General features: G+C 38.0%; 1 protein-coding gene across 5 annotated transcripts in view; it reads right to left on the bottom strand.

The window, feature by feature from the left end:
* SOAT1 (sterol O-acyltransferase 1) overlaps window positions 1-13,321 on the bottom strand; it is a 65,296-nt gene that overhangs the window by 38,341 nt on the left and 13,634 nt on the right. The window contains exon 1 of one of the 5 annotated variants that reach the window (XM_029935158.1): window positions 7,959-8,030. The exons of the other annotated variants lie outside the window; for them this stretch is intronic. The gene's annotated coding sequence lies outside the window, so the exon portion shown is untranslated. Of the gene's footprint in view, window positions 1-7,958; window positions 8,031-13,321 lie in introns of those variants that run through there. 5 annotated transcript variants of the gene reach the window in all.

The raw sequence follows: 13,321 nt of genomic DNA, 5'->3' as shown, positions 1-13,321 counted from the left end.
AGCCATTAACTCAGAGATTAATAAAATGTGGTCGATCCACAAAATGGAATATTATCCAGCAAAAACAGGAGAGAAACACTCATATGTTTTAATATGGATGAAACTTGAAAACATGTTAAAGTCAGTCACAAAAGACTACACGTTGTAGGATTCCAGAATAGACAATACTACAGAGATAGAAGGTTGGTGGTAGTCCAGGGGTCAGGAGTAGGAGGGTGAGGAATAGGGAATGCCTGCATAATGCGTACAGGGTTGTTTTTTGGGGGAGCGGGGGGATGAAAATATTCTAAAATTCATTTCATTCTGATCTCCTTATTCTCAAAGATTCCTTTTTGTATATTAACTCACATTAATGTAGCTTCCTAATGTTTAACTGAGGTTATTAGTCTATTATTAATTAATCTAACTTGAGCATCTTTTTCATGATTTGCAAGAAAAATTGATATTCAGGTATTAAAATATTTGGTTTTTATGAGCATCTGTTGCTCTGCATGACTCCCATATACACTGCACACTGTGATTTCCCACTGTCATGGATTTACAGATGGTTCCTTAATTTCACAGTGAATCACAGTACTATTACAATTTAAGCAAGCAGTCAGACTGCCTGCCCTGTAATTCTTTGTATTTTATTTTAAAGTTTATTTATCTGAGAGAGACAGAGGCATTGTGAGCAGGGAACGGGCACAGAGAGAGAGGGAGAGAATGAGAATCCCAAGCAGGCTCTGTGCCACCAGCTGCAGAGACCAAGGTAGGGCTCAAACTCACGAACCGTGAGATCATGACCTGAGCCGAAAACCAAGAGTCAATCACTTAACCAACTGAGCCACCCAGGAGCCTGGTCTACCCTTTCAATAAAACACGGCTAGAGTTCATTTTGAATGAAATTTGCCTCCATTCATGAGTCTGTCTTCACATATAATATCTTCTATAATAGCTTAGCTAAACTTTAGCTTTTGATGTCTTAATTAAACATTTTTTAGGTTATTTCAGTAAATTTTCTAACGTGTTTCCTATCTATAGGAAGAAAATAAAATTATTTATATAAACAAATTAAGTTTTTCTTTCTCAAAGATTCACAGCTTAAAGCAACACTTTTATCATAACTTGAAAAATGAAATGTCCATGCAGAAGCTAATGTCTACTTTATTAAACTTGGTGCCCACTAACCGGTGCATACACTGCTCACTTTGCTTACTAAAATAATGTTATTGGAATCTCTTGTTAAGGTTATACTTTTTTTGAGTTGGAGTTTTACTGAAACTCACTTAAATTCAAAATAGACTTAGTGATCTTAAAATAGTACCGTTTTCATTTTTGTATTTTTTTCAAAGCATACCTTCAAATATTACGGTATCTTCTTCTAGAAAAGAAATTTTATAATCTGATAGTAAGAGCTATTTTATCTTTCTTTTTTTTCATTTTATTAATTTTTTTATTTAAAAAATTTTTTTAACTTTTATTTTTGAGTCAGAGAGAGAGAGAGCACGAGCAGGGGAAGGGCAGAGAGAGAGAGAGGGAGACACAGAATCGGAAGCAGGCTCCAGGCTCTGAGCTGTCAGCACAGAGCCCGATGCGGGGCTCAAGCTCACAGACTGCGAGATCATGACCTGAGCCGAAGTCAAACGCTCAACCAACCGACTGAGCCACCCAGGTGCCCCAACGTTTATTAATTTTTTTGAGAGAGAGAGAGAGAGAGAGAGAGAGAGAGAGAGACCGTGAGTAGGGGAGAGGCAGAGAGAAAGGGAGACAAAGAATCCAAAAGCACGTCTCAGGTTCTGAGCTGTCAGCACAGAGCCCGAGGTAGGGCTCAAACTCAAAAACAGTAAGATCATGACCTGAGCTGAAATCAGACACTCAATGGACAGAGCCACCCTGGTGCCCCTATTTTATCTTTTAATTGAAATGTCAAGATGTCTACTATACTATGGGAACCAATAATATCAGACATCATCATGTGTAGAGAGATCTTCCACACAAATAGATGAATAAAACAGAAGAGAATGCAAGCTGAAACATACAAAGATGACCACTTCTCTTTGCTATCTTTGTAAAAACCTATAACATAACTTTGTATTATTTTAGTAGTATCTTTTAGTGAGAATTTACATTTTCTCATTTATTTTCCTTGGCAAAATTTACCTGAGTATTTTTATTTCAGAATCAACAATTGCTACTGTATGTATAATCTACTTAAAGAAGGAGTGAAAGGCACTCTAAATTGTTAAGTCATTTCCCAGAAATACTTTGCAGGTTAAAAAGAAAACCACATAAAGACCTGTAAAAAGTTGGGGTTTTTGGGATTTGAACCTGGGTCAGATGTCTCTCTGGGTGCCATGCTTGCCTTGCTTTAAGAAACTAGCCTCTGAAGGCCTCACTCTAAACAACATTAAAGCTACAGAATAGAAGAAAAATATATTAAAAAGCCAATTCTACTCATGTTCCTTCACCTTAAAATTAACTTCATACAATATTCAAAAGATTTTACTCTTACTACCAAAAAATTTAAAAATTAAATATCATAAAAGCCCCAAGAATAATGACCTAAAAGCTAACATGCAATGATTTTAATTTTTTTTAATGTTTTTATTTTTGAGAGAGAGGGACAGAGTGTGAATGGGGGAGGGGTAGAGGAGGGGAGACACAGAATCTGAAGCAGGCTCCAGGCTCTGAGCTGTCAGCACAGAGCCCAATGCAGGAGCTCAAAGTCATGAACTATGAGATCATGACCTAAGACGAAATCAGATGTTTAACCAACTGACCCACCCAGGGGCCCCTCTAACATGCAATGATTTAAAGTACAGACATCCAACCACATAAGTCAATGCAATTTCTACAAGATCATGCCTAGGTCTACTGATATCACTAACTTACAACATTAATATCACTGAAAACTGATCATTAACTGATAACATCTAATTAGCAGACCCAAGGATAAATCTCTTAAAAAAAAAAATTACTCTACATTTTGTCTTCTCCTAGACATCTAATCTCCAACAAATAAATCAGGCTTGCAACATTTACCTTTGTGAACACTACCTAACCCTTGGGAAGTCCACTATTATTTAATGGGAATAACTCAAAACTTATTCCCTGAAATATCAAAAACCTTATTTTAACCAGTTTTGAGGAAGAGCCTTCTAAAATTATCACATCCTATACCACCTTTTAAAAAAACTGTATCCTACATACTTTTTATGTCCAATAAAAGAGATCTTTTATTGTACTGTGTAATCAATACCTATAGTAAACCTGAAATGAGAGCACTCAGGACCACACTGACAACTCCAAAGAATTGTGCCTTTCAACTTGGGCTGTCTCTTCAGGGCTTTGCATCAAATCTGCTTCCTCTAATTTATATTTTTACTATATTTATACTACTATGCCAAATCCACTGCCAACGTTCCCCAGAAGGAAAAGACAAATAACCAAGCTCATTAAATCAGTAATTTATTTATTCATTCAATTATATAGTCAACTCATTAAATAAAAACCCAGTGAACACCCAATATATAAAGGGTAATACACACGTATTCTAAACCCTTCCTTTAGAATCTCAGGGGAAATGTGTAAACACAGACAATTACAACAGATGACTGTGGGGTGAAGCGAACGTTTGCAGAGGAAGTCAATATTTGAGCTGAGTCCCAGATGATAAAGAAAAATTATGGTGAACAGGTGCTAGAAAGATTATTTCAGAGAAAAGAAAGAGCATGAAGACCTATAATAAGTTGGGGTTTTTGGGACTTGAACCTGGGTCAAATGTCTCTCTGGGTGCCATTCTTGCTTTGCATGCAGTTTTAGGAAACTGATTTTAATAAGCCTTTTGCCTAAGGGCAGCTTTTTATCTATTTAAATTCTAAATGACCAACTCTCCAGATCAGTGCTGTCCAATAGAAATATATTATGAACCACACATGTAATTTAAAATTTTCTAGGAGCCACATTAAAGTGCTAAACTGGACACATTTCAAGTGCTAAACTGGACAATACTGAAATGTAGGTCTACTGGCTCCCATACTGAACAGTGTGGTCCTTTTTAAGTTTAGTTATTTGTTTTGAGAGAAAGAGGGAGAGAGGGGCAGAAAAAGACAGAGACAAGGAATCCCACAAACTGTGAGATCATCACCTGAGCCAAAATCAAGTTGTCAGGATGCTTAAGGTAATGAACCACCCAAGTGCCCCATGAATGGTGTAGTTCTAAATCAGGGATCAGAACATTTTTTTTTTCAGTAATGGGCTAGAGAGCAAATATTTCAGACTTTGTGGGCCATATGGTCTACTCACTCCACACAGTAAGATGACTGTGTTTGCCAACTCCTGTTCTAGATGGCTAATTTACTGTAAATCTGGCTGACAAAACTGACAGGTATGTACACATCTTCTTGTAAGTTAACATAACTATGGCAAATGCTGTTGGCGCTTCCCCAATAAGGGCATGTGCTTCACTCCCCTTGCCAGAGACTGATTTAAGATGGGCATGAGTATCTGTCAGAGCAAGGACAGCATAAAGATGATTCACTCAAGCTACCTTACTGAGAAGAGTTAAAAGAGGGCCCTTTTATACATGTGTGGGCAGAGTTTAAGAAAAGCAACAAAGGACAGTGTGGAATTCTAGGACTCGTAACAAGTACCAGGAAAGCTATCCTTAGGCCTCAAAGGGCAAAGGATGGAAATGGTTAAGGAACCCAAAGAGAATTCCTTAGAGAACTATTAGACAGGAGTGATAGTTACTCAGAACGGAGGAAACCAAAGTTATAAACACACTCATCTTATTTACTCTCTCTGCCCTTGGATCTCCTGCCAGTCCCCTCCCCACCCGCCTGACCCCAATCCCCATGACCAAACCCTACCAGGAACCACAGGGCATGGGAACCTACGGATACAGTCCATAAAGGTCAGCCTCCCGGGGTAAAAAAAATAGGGTAGAAAAGAGTAGAGAGACAAAAGGAAGATATCCAGCATAACCTGTAATCTAATCATGGCCAATGAGGCGGAAGAAGTCTGCTGGGAATTTCTAGTTAAGTTTCACTGCTCTAAAGAGAAACCTAGGGAAAGAGTTTCTCTTCTTCTGACAGAGACTGTTTTGTTTTTTAGTTTGTTTGCTTTACCAGCTTTCATACCGAGCCTAGAGTTACCAATCCTGTCATTATTTCTACCCTTCTCTCCTCGCTGCCACCAATTTCCTGGACCCACTGGGCCCACATCCCAATCCCAGATACTGCCTGCTCCCTGCTCTCTGATTCCAAACGGTCACACACTACGAAGAGAATTAAGAATATGGGCCCGCTCTAAACTGATGCTGTCAAGTCCTAACCAGTTCTGCAAGAGAAAAATGAAATCTTTGTTTTGACCTCTTGATGAAGTTAACAGTCCTAACAACGGTAGCTCCCAACATTTTCTACGTTCCACAAGTCCCAGCCCTCGATCACTTTGGGTACGAACTCCTTAAATGTTTTCTATCTTTCCTACTTTTCACAATCTTCAATCCTCTTCTCCATTCTTCCCATGTCAGAGGACAGCAGAAGCCATCTCTTTTTCAATAACTCTTCAAACTGTTGCCTTGATCCTTCCATCTCCTTAGAGAGACTGTTCAGATTGTTCTCGGTACACTGAGTCCTTTATATTGTCCACATTTACATTCAGAACCAATCTACTCCCTAAAAATGGATTCTAAAATTATGATATGAATGACCCCACTGGTACGCAAAATTAAATCTGGGGTTTACCAACATTTGTTAAGTGTTACATATTATTTAATGTGTGGTGTATGTGTGTGTGTTTTAAGTAGGCGCCACACCCAGGTTGGAGCCCGACACAGAGCTTAAACTCATGACGCTGAGATGAAGACCTGAGCTGAAATCAAGAGTCAGACTAACCAACTGAGCCTCGCAGGTGCCACATTAGACAATATATATTCTTTACAGCCCTGTGTGATAAGCAAAATGGTTATTTTATTTTTAAAATAAGATAAGATTCAAAGAAATTAAATATCTGTCCCAGAGTCACATCGCCTGGCTAGTAAGTAACTAAGTCTGAACTATTACCTGTCTTCTAACCCCTAGTCATGCAACAAGCAGCACAAAAAATAAAATTTTGTTTTTTAATGAAACCAGACTATCTTGTTTACCTTAAAATTTTTTAATGTTTATTTTTGAGAAAGACAATGTGAGAAAGGGAGGGACAGAGAGAGAGGGAGACACAGAATCGTAATCAGGCTCCAGGCTCTGATCTGTCAGCACAGAGCCTGACACGGTTCTTGAATTCATGAACCAGAAGATCATGACCTGAGCTGAGTCAGACGCTTAACCAACTGAACCACCCAGGTGCCCCTAAACTATCTTGTATTTCTAACCAAAGAACAATAGCTTCAAATTATTTAGCATGAAAACAAAAGATTGAGATTTTCAAGGTGTATTATGGGCGATCTATAAAGGCAATAAATGGACATACCAATCACCACTGGTCTATAATTTTTTTAAAGCTATAAACAGGTTTCTTTTTTTTTAATGTTTATTTATTTTTGAGATAGAGCAAAGCTGGGGCGGGGAGGAGACAAAGGATCTGAAGTGGGCTCCATGCTGACAGCAGTGAGCCTGATGCCAGGCTCAACCTCACAAACCATGAGATCATGACCTGAGCTGAAATCAGGACACTCAATCAACTGAGGCACCCAGTGGCTCTAAAGTTATAAACAGGCTTCTATTCTATCATCAAAATAATCTAGAAACTGTATTATTCAACTAGAGTTAACTTTGGCTTATTTTTCTTTTATTAACACACCTGTTGTCAACTGTGTGGGTGGTGTGCCACACACAGTAAGAGAATTAAACTTTTACAACCCCACATGACCTTATTTTAAAATCAGTAGATAATTTCTGGTAAAAAAAAATACAAGATTTCATGCAGATTACAATTCTCATCTGATGTATTACTACATAATGGGGAATTACCAAGTTTCCTTAGGATCTGGGACAGAAGAGTCTGCAGCATCATCAACGAGAAGATAAAATTCCTTAACAAACCTAGTACTATTTGCTCTCCTTAGTTTTGCATTAAGGAGAAAGAAATCTAAGTGCTGACAGGCTATAAATCATCCACACTGACCAACTACACAGTAAAACTTCAGCCACATTTTCTGACTTCCTCCTGCCTTTCCAATTGGCTTCCTATCCAGGAAAACAAACCACAAATCCATCTATACTACCTCCCCACCTCACCCGACCAATACAAACACCAAGCACATAACACTGTACAGTCTTCAACCTTATGCTTTTGTAAACTCATACCTTTCTTCCAGCTTGAAAGCCTTCTCCCAGTCTCTTCTTCAAAGACCAAACTCAAATTCTACTTCTGTGAGACACTTCCCTCCATTCTAAAGGAAGCCTCGTCCCCAACCCCATCAGTCTCTTACACCACTTGGTTACTATTAATTTACTTGATTATTATTTACAACCCAGGACTGTTTTCTGTTTTAGTATCTTATTCATCCAAACTCTCCTAACTTAGCAGACCTGGTATAATGCCTTATTTATAAATCAAAGCTACCTAACCAACATTTGATTAACCTGTTGACGAAAAGGCAGTAAACCAGACTTTAATCTGAGATGTGTGTTGCATAGGAGGGCATAATCAAATGACTGCCCGGGTGCCTGGCTGGCTCAGTGGGAAGAGCATGAAACTCCTGATCTCAGGGTTATGAGTTCCAGGCCCATGTTGGGTGTAGAGGCTACTAAAAATTTTAATTTAAAATAAATAAATAAATAAATAAATAAATAAATAAATAAATGACTGTTAAGAGCAATTCTTATTCTAAGAACCTACAATTTCAAGATTGAAACTTTTGCTAATATCATTAAAATAATCTAGATACCAGAATGTTTTTCATAGAACAAAGATTTAAAAATGCAAGCTCTTCCCACAAACTTTTCATCTCTATACATTTCTAGCAACCACACCTTATAAACTGTTGATTGTAGGGGTGTCTGGGTGGCTCAGGTCATGATCTCCCAGTCTGTGAGTTCGAGCCCCCGTGGCAGGCTCTCTGCCCCTCCCCCGCTCAGGTACCCGTGCTCAGGCTACACGTGCTCTCTCTCCCCTTCAAAAATAAATAAACATTAAAAAAAATTTTTTAAACCTGTTGATAGTACATTTTCCCCATCAGTACACTGTTACAATTTGTAGTTCTATTTAAGTTTTAGAGGTTGGCAACACACAGAGTTAAAACCAGGAAGAATATCTCATTAGAAGCAAAAGACAATTATTGGCCTTCTCTTTCAAAACAGTCAAGTTATACTTCATATCCTGTTATTTAAAAATTTATATACCTAGTATACGCAGGCAAAACTACAATTCAAATGATTCTTAGAAGTTCTTCTCAAACACAAATTTAACTCAAATGTATTATAATTCAGAAAAGAATAATCATTAACATTTTGTTTGCCCTCTTAGAATTTGAACCATTTTCAGGGCTATTTTTAGCATGATTTTTTTAAAGCTAAAAAGCTGTCAAAGAAAGTCTTAGCTAGGATTTTCCATTTCTTCATGTAGTAAATTAAGGTTGTCAAACTTGCTCCTTTGACTTTAAAAGCTATTTTAAAAACTACTAATTAATATTCAACAAACTTATTGCTGCTGGCAATTGTCATGTCTCATCGTACAAAATATTTTTCAAGTAAGTGGAATTTTTCATCTCTCGAAATGCAATATAATCTATTCCGAAGTTCATATCATCTATGACTGAGAAAGAATCAAAAGGGCATCACACATTGCTACTAGGAGTACATCATTTCCAGAGAGCAATGTGGCAACAGCTAGCACACGAACCTCAGAAATATGTGTTCCTTTGACCTGAAACAATTTCTAGGAATGTACCCAAGGAAAAGTCACACACACTTGAACTTTTGCTTGTCTGCACTTTCTGAAGTGAACATGTTTTGCTTTTATCTTAACAACAACAACAAAATGTGCTCTCAATCTACTCGGTTGATCAGATGCATCTATTGGACAAAGGGGAATGATTATAGAATAACAATATTTCAAACTTTCTTTCATATATTTTTGCCAAATGATTCACAAAGCTTGTTACGAAAGGCATGCTCTCCAATGTTCAGATAGATACATATGTCAAAAATATTAAAACTGAGTAGAATAAAATATATCCATTGAGCTGTTACTTGTAAAACACAACAGTGACTGACATGGGATAAAACCAAAGTTAGTGGCTCGTAGTAGTCGTAGTACATTAATTAGTTATAAAAGTCAGCAAAACAGCAAAATAAAAGGTAGTGAAGAATAAGCACAATCTATAAATTAGAAGAAAAGTAGACAACTTCCTCAACCTGATTTTTCAAAAAACCCACAGCTATCATAATTAATGGAAAGACTGAAAGCTTATTCCCTAAGATCAGAACCAGGACAAATTTGTTAATGCTTGATAATTCTATTTATTCAACACTGTACTGGAATTCTATCAAGTGCATTCAGGCAACAAAATGAAAAGACATGCAGACTAGAAGTGAAGAAGTAAAACTAACTCTCTGCAGACAGCATAATCTTGATCATAAAAAATACTACAAAAACCATATGTGCAGAAAACTATTAGAGGTAATAAATGAATTCAGCAAGGTTGCACGATACAGCATCAATATATAAAACTAGCTACATTTCTATATGGCGGCAACAATCAGAAAATGAATTCCATTTACTTTCAGAAAACAAAAACAAAAACAACTCCATTTACAACAGCACCAAAAAGAATATACTTAGGAATAAATGTAACAAAAAGAAGTGCAAAACTTATACTCTGAAAAATATAAAATACTGTTGAAAGAAATTAAAGAAACCTAAATAAATGGAAGGACATCGAGTAGTCAAATTCACAAAAACAGAAAATAGAGAAAGGTGGTAGGAACTGAGGGAAATGAGGAGTTCTTTAATGGAGACAGTTTCAATTTTACAAATTGAAAAACTTTTGGAGACCTGTTGCACAACAATGTCAATATACTTAATGCTACCAAACTGTACACTTAAAAATGGTTAAAATGAGAGACTCTTGAATACTGAAAATGAACTGAGGGCTGAAGGGGGAGGAGGGTAACGGTTATGGAGGAGGGCACTTGTGGGGAAGAGCAATGGGTGTTACAGGGAAATCAATTTGACGATAAACTATATTAAAAAATGGTTAGAATGGTAAATATTGTTAGGTATATCCTACCAAAATTAGAAATTTAAAACATAATAAATAATTCTTTTACAGGGGGCACCTGGGTGGCTCAGTCAGTGAAGCATCTGACTCTGGACTTCAGCTCAGGTCATGCATGATCTCATGGTTTATGAGTTCAAGCCCCGCATAGGACTCTGTGCTGACAGTACAGAACCTGCTTGGGATTCTCTGTCTCTCCCTCTCTCTCTCTGCCCTTTCCCAGCTCATGCTATCTCTGTCTCTCTCAAAATAAATAAATTAACTTAAAAAAATAATAATAATTCTTAAATGGGCAAAGGCATTTCTCCAAATAAGATATATAAATGGCCAACAGACACAAAAAGACACAAAACATCACTAATCATAAGGGAAATGCAAATTAAAGCCACAATGAGGTATCACCTCACACCTGATAGGAAGACTACTATCAAACAAACAGAAAATAATCAGTCTGAAGCAACACAAGTGTCCATCAATGGATGAATAAATAGGCCTTAAAATGGAAATTCTTATTTGATAAAACACTTCACAGGAGAGCCACCCTGTTAAATTTTTAAGGGTATGGTACAGTACTGTTAACTATGTAAGCACAACACCACACATCAGATCTCTACAGCTTATTCATCTTTCATAACTGAAACTTCATACCCTTTCAACAAGAACTCCCCATTTCTTCCCCATTTCTTCTAGACTCTAATACCATTCAGTTTGTTTCCACATATTTGACTATTTTAGATACTTCCCGTAAGTAGAATCATACAGTATTGTTCTTCTGTAACTGGCTCACTGTACTTAGCACAATGTCCTCTAGGTTGGGGCACCGGGATGGCTCAGTCAGTTGAGCATCTAACTTTGGTTCCGCTCATGATCTAGCAGTTCATGAGGTCAAGCCCCACATTCAGCTCATTGCTGTCAGCACGGAGCCCGCTTCAGATTCTCTTTCTGCCCCTCCCCTGCTTGTATGACCAAGCTCATGCTCTCTCTCTCTCTCTCTCTCTCTCTTAAAAAATAAAAAGAACTACATAAGCTGAATGTAAGGAAAAAATCCATAGGGCTACGTCAAAATTATTGGATCACAAGACGGTCAGATGTGAGCTCTAGATAGCAGTGGGTCTCACCCAGCAATGCCAGTCAGCATTATCCAGCAAACTTTCTCAAACTTAACATTCCAGGACCCTTCCCCTGAGATTCTAACCAGTAGATCTATAATGGGATCCAATAAGCGTTTTTGTTTGTTGAATGATTTCTTTTCATTCTACACATTAATTTTATGTGTCAGCTTGACTGGGCTAAGGAATGCTAAGACAGCTGATAGAACATTATTTTAGGTATAAGGGTGCTTCTTGAAGAGAGAAGCATTGGAATCAGACTGAGTAAAGAAGACCACCCTCCCCTGTTCAAGAGGGCCTGAGAACAGAAGGCAGAGGAAGGACAAGTGTGCAACCTTGATTGGGCGGGGACATCCATCTTCTCCTTCCCCGGTTCTCAGGCCCAGGCCGTTGGAGACCAGGTTTGGACTGGAGCTACATCGCCGGCTTCCCTGGGACTCCTGCTCGTGGATGAAAGACGGTGTGACTTCTCAGCCCCCGGCTGAGCCAATTCCTCCTAATAAACCTTCCTGTGTATTTCTACCTCTCCGGCTGGTTCCGTTATCTGGAAGACTCCAACGCACACACCAACAGACTGCTGCCACTCTAAGGACATATCACCTGGGAATCTCATTAAAATAAAATTTAAAAAAATAAAAATAAAAACTGAAAAAAATCTTACTCAGTACAGAGGAGGCGAGGCATTTCTAAGAAGCGCTCGAGTGAGGCAGATGACCCTAGTCCTGCGTGGGAAGCCACATTGACGCCATGCTACCCAGAGGCCACATTTTACCTGTCTGCTTATTCCTCAAAGTGATTAAATGTTAAAACAAGTGCAGAAACACATCCTATTTTCAGATCAGCATCATAACCAAGGAGGAGGTCAGACTTCCTGTTTTAAGTTAAATACTTCAATTTTTAGTCACTGCATTAGAACCTAGAATTTTAAACCTTAATGAACTGACAATACGGAGTAGTGAAAATGTGTAGAAATTAGAGTAGTATAAAAGCTTTTTGCAAACTGGGACATAAAGAGAAAATTGTAACTGGTGGCAGAATGTTGCAATAAAAAGCGATTTTTCTGTCTCCAACACAGACAACATGGATTAGCACCCAGTTCCCAAATCACAGGAGGGTAATGTTTCTACTCCATGTTGGCTCATCATGTGTACAAATTTCACAGTGCATATCACACTAAAATCAGCCATATGTAATAGAGCTATTTCATAAATAGCTAAATAAGAGCCTAACAATCAATAAACCTCATTATGCAAACTCAAGAAGCAACATTTGTATTCCTAGTGAGATCCACCTGCTGTATTTACAATTAACTTTAAGGAGGAAAAGCAAAAGAACTTTCTTTTATGAAAGAGGTCTCAGGATGCCAAAGACAACTGTCTCAAAGTTCCACCCTATCTGTTAATCAAACAAGGCTCAAATTTCATATCCGCATACAAATGTCACTGCAAAACTGAATAGGCTGATGCAACAGATGACATCTGTTGGGGTTGTGTTTGCAGGTCTACCAATCTTCAGCATAAGCCTTGACCTTAACAACAAGCCCAGTGTCAGAGTCTTTGTATCTGTGTGTTAAGCAAACTTGGAGAGAAGAAGTAATAGAACTCCCTCATCTCTCGCTCCCCCTAGCTTTATAGCCCTGTGCTGTATATGGTTAGGTACTCTGTTAATTACTCTATGCTCATTACATCCGACAAGAGTAATTAGTAGCACTCATTTGCAGTAATCTAATTATGCCAAGTGGGGGAGGAGTTCCCATTCACATAATGTGGAGCTCCATGAGGGCAGTCACATGTACCGATCACTGCTGTAGGCCCAGCACCTCGCCAGGACCAATAATTACTGACGTGTTAGAGGCTCAAGGAATGAATAAATGGTGTCTAAAACATAGTAGATACCCAAAAAATGTTCACTGAATTCATTAACAAGGGCATGTTTTCTATTTTTTGTTCCCAAATATAGGAAGCTCCATATGATATAAATCCAAAATTAGACACTGCAGGGGCGCCTG

Source organism: Suricata suricatta, chromosome 3, assembly GCF_006229205.1.
Source record: "Suricata suricatta isolate VVHF042 chromosome 3, meerkat_22Aug2017_6uvM2_HiC, whole genome shotgun sequence".
NCBI classification, from domain to species: Eukaryota; Metazoa; Chordata; class Mammalia; order Carnivora; family Herpestidae; genus Suricata; species Suricata suricatta.
Note: the sequence above shows the minus strand (reverse complement) of the source record. Positions and strands in the feature narration are given on the sequence as shown.